This window comes from Dermacentor variabilis, chromosome 2, assembly GCF_050947875.1.
Source record: "Dermacentor variabilis isolate Ectoservices chromosome 2, ASM5094787v1, whole genome shotgun sequence".
In the NCBI taxonomy this organism is placed as follows: Eukaryota; Metazoa; Arthropoda; class Arachnida; order Ixodida; family Ixodidae; genus Dermacentor; species Dermacentor variabilis.
The window spans coordinates 188,714,784-188,719,066 of NC_134569.1; the positions used below are offsets into that span (position 1 = coordinate 188,714,784).

General features: G+C 45.5%; 1 pseudogene; it reads right to left on the reverse strand.

Annotated features, from left to right (window-relative positions):
- Positions 1–2,199: 2,199 nt before the first annotated feature.
- LOC142571114 (uncharacterized) lies at positions 2,200–3,904 on the reverse strand (annotated as a pseudogene).
- Between the last annotated feature and the right edge of the window lie 379 nt (positions 3,905–4,283).

Consider the following 4,283-nt stretch of genomic DNA (forward strand, 5'->3'; position numbering starts at 1 on the left):
CATACGAACAAGTGGTATGGTAATAACATAGGTCAAACTTTTTATTGCTTCATTTTTGGCACTTTGCGGTAGGTACGTATACTACGCCGTCTCGCTTTAAGAAAAAAGAAAATAATAAAGGTCAAAGGGCACTTGGCTATTCCTTCATGGATGAATGCGAAAGCATTGCGACGTCTTCGCAGTGATTACTCGTTTTAGGAAACATAATGGTATTGTTTTCACTTTGCCTTGTATCATTTCACGTGCCTCGGCCGCACTCGCATACTTGCGTGGACGTCCAAAGAGGCTGGGCTGAGAAGTCGAACGTTCGTCCATGGGAGCGCACAACAGGAGTCGCCGAAATCGCCATGCCGACTTGTAGTGCGCCAGTGCCGTCAGCCCCTTGCTGAGGGAGGGGCAGTATGAGAACGCTGGCATGATGAGCGCCATCGGAGCCAGCTGAGGAAGAAGACGACGACGAGCGCGCGAGCAGTGCCACGAGCGTGTCTCTGTGACCACGTGACTTTTTGTACCATCTCCGTCCAAGCCGCCGGATATTCCAATTGATATGGCATATAATGCTTTCGCATTAATGAAGTGTTACCAATGTGGAAATCGAACATTTAACGCCGAGAACAGAAGCCGGGCGCTCAAGCAATTAGACCACGATCACGTTTCTTTCTTTTTAAAACGAAGCATTCTCTGCATTATTCTTGGCACCTTGCGCTAAGTTGGTAGGTTCGTGTCTCGCTTTAATAAAAAGGAAATAATCTGTGAACTATGGTGGAATCCAACTGCTGCCATGGAGCACAGCAACGCGGTGTTCTAACCTACGATCGGTTGCTTTAATTGTCGCACACAGTGAAATACGTGTTAACAAAAAAGACAAAACGAAAATTGTAAAACAAACATACAATCATTTTGCAGTTTGAACGCTCAGTGCAGCTGGGCTGGCAGTGTTTAAAATTCTCTGACCTTTGTCAATAGCTCAAATTAGCTTCACCTGCACATCGCAGGCGTCAGGCACTGCTGTGTTTTTCCAAAAACTTTATCACAGTCGTTCACCCTTCGCCACCCGTTACATCAAGCCGGCTTATCGCGTTTTTCCAAGGTAGATGTACTGGTAGCGAAGGCTCCATAGACGCCCATTGGTCCAAAAAATGGCGGCTCGTGGGCACTCCAGCGCCCCCTGGATTTTGGGGGGCAAACTACGCAAACGTGACGTAGAATGACGTCACGCATACGTATGCTTCTGGCGCGAATTATAAAGCGGTCTTTCTGTAGAATCCGCGTTTTCGAGCCCGTACCTCTCGAAGGTTGCTGCCTTTCAGCGCGTCCCAACCTTTGCCAGTCAAATGTGCTCGAGTTCCTGCTAGTTATGGCCTTGTTAATGTGCAATTGGGAACGCAATGAAAGTGACTGGTAAAGGAGGGGCAGCATAGAAAGGCAGCAACACTTCCAGACACTGGCGAAGCATGCATGATTCGTAGTGCAAATACTGGTGCTAGTACTTTTGAGAGCTTTTGAGTACAGCAAGGTATGATGCACAAAGCACTGGCTCAAGTGCACAGTTCGCAATAGAGTGTACGGCAAGTATGGTTTTCATAGTTTCATATTCATTGTTTATTGCAGCAACCAAACAAATACAGTCACAAAGCACACCCTTGGCACACAAACGAAAAATACATGTCACAGGCAGCACAAGCAGTATTGTTTAAGTTGGCTAATCATCTCAATAGTCACAGTGCAGATAGGAAAAAGCCCTGAAGTGCCACGAACGTTGTCAGTTAGGAAATTGAAAAGTATAGAAAACAATGCTACGACAGCTTCAATTGAAGCAAACATAACATGACATAAGTAGGCGCATCAACACAGACCATAGAGCACACTGGGATTATTCTTCACATTTAATTTCTTCAGCTCAAAAATATAGCAGGTGCGTTTACATCTGCAAGGCAATGTTAAAGCCAGCTTTAGCACCCTCAAACGTGCTCAACGTAGGAGCAAATACCATACATTGAGCCGGCGTACCATCTCCAGAGTACTTCTAGTCGTTAGCCGGATCAATTTGAAGTAATTTTACGTCAACAAAAGTACACATGAAGTACAGCGTACAGTGAAGTGCAAGGACATTCGCGGGGTAGTAAAGCATGTAATCATTGTACTGTACGCTACAATATAGCCAGATAAAAGTCCAACGCTGTTCTGTTCGTTGCGCTGACAAAGATCCTACTAAAAACTCTGAGATGCAACTAGCCTGCTAAAAGGTGGCCTGGTAGCCAGTGGTGCCGAGTGGTAGTTATGATGACAATGGTTGATTTCATTATACCTGCCAGCACGGAACTGCAGGGGGGGCGAGCAGCTGGAAAAATTAATCCCAGCGCCACGGAAACTAGGTTAATCCATTGCCTAGAAAGTCTCCTTTCAGAGGCATTCGCTTTATCGGTATGGCGTTTTATCTGACAATATTGCACAAGTACATAGGTGACACTTGAACAGGCTGTACATGGCATAAAAGTACCCTAAAAGAGTGACATAGTGGAATGAACGATGAAAGATGCTACATTGTTAAACCATTGCCCCTGTGAGCAACCACGTCACATCCTAGCAAATCAAAATACACAAGTAAAAAATAAAAGAATAAAACCAGGCTGTGAACCAGAAAAAAACCCTTTGCAACCGTTAAACCAGACTAAGCTGATTTGTTGCACAGGCTGCATAATAGCCTGCAACTTCACAAAATATTCAGCCAACAGCTCGGGAATTGCATCCTTTTCATTTGCTTAGCCTCAGTGCTTGCTTCGTGGCTTTCCGTTTAGTAGTTTGACTGTGCAGTTCAAGATTTTTTCTGCGTGCAAGCCAGTGCAGCCTCACCCTGACGAACAGGGCAAACAAACCATCATAAACGTCATCACCACGCACAGATCATGCCCTACTTGTTCTCTTCCCACAATATTGGAACTAGATGGGACAAAAACCTGCTCGCAAGCATTGATGAAAGCTACAAACGAGGGTGTAAGAACTGACAGGCTCACAAAGTCACCTTCTCCAGGATTTTTGACACTTAAGTACAAGAGAACTTGGCTCTGATCGGCAAAGGCGGCGTTTTCTAGCCTCACCTCGCACGTATGTGGCCCTGTAGCACACCTGTGATCATTCATAAACTTGTAGGCAAGCCAGCCAGCAAAATAGACAATGTTGTTCTCTAGTATTGGAGACTGATAATCATATGGCAAAACTTCTACTGCAACTGGCAAAGATGTGGCAGCTGTACAGAGAGAAGGAGCAGACTTAGATAAACAAACTGGGAGAGTGGCTAGAAGGCTAGACATGTCTTAGCACAGTTGCTGCTTTCCGACAGTTTGAAAAGGTTGCTAACTAAAGGATGCCTAAATGCTGCTTGAAACAGCCAGCAAGACGAGTTGCTGTTCGATCCAGATTTCGACCTAACAATAGCAAAGGTGTTTTCAAGTGCATCCTGGTTCAGGTGCCTGGTAAGGAGGTATGTCAAACCATAGCGAGAGGCCAGGTGGTTCCATAACAGCAGCACAGCCCTCATAGTTTGGCAGAAGCCACGGATGCAAAGAGGCTGCCGCGCACAGCCTAGAACTTCGATGTTTTCGAAAACTGCAATACACTCTTCCAAAAACTCTTCATGCACAGATCCTGCACAAATTGCAGATGCATACGGAGACTTTCCCCGCTTCTGTGAAGTATTTAGACTGTCAAAGAGTCTATCGATCCTCTCAACAAATCTGGCTGTGTGGATAGCCTCTGATGGCAACTGTTGGAATGTTACCAATGTGCACAATGCAGCAGCGCAATGATTGCTGAATACCTGTGCTGCGAGTTTCACAGACATCTTCGAAGCAAAAGTTAAAGTGCCGGGCACTCAACTTTGGGATGGACCGAATTTGCATTTCTCGATCCTTCTCATAAGCCTGTCGTATGTACGAGCTTTTAATTGTGTCACTGCCTACCCTGAAGTCATACTTGAAGAGCATATTGCGCAAGCACTTGAGCAAATGCGGTGGATCAAAAATAAAGAAAAGCGGTTCACCATTCACACTTAAGTACGGCTTTTCAGGGGTCACAAGTTTCGAAAACAAACATTTTGGTTCCCCTGATCACAAACCACAGCCACAAGCTGCAATCCAGCTCCAACCAACATTTTGTGTTATTTGAAGAGAAGGTCATGCAGAACAGTTGCAGGCGCTGACTTATCTGCAAAGAAGTAGCCAAGAGGCTGCTTCCACGGCGTACATATTCCTTTGGCCATGAACACAAGCGCCTTGTTTGCAAGA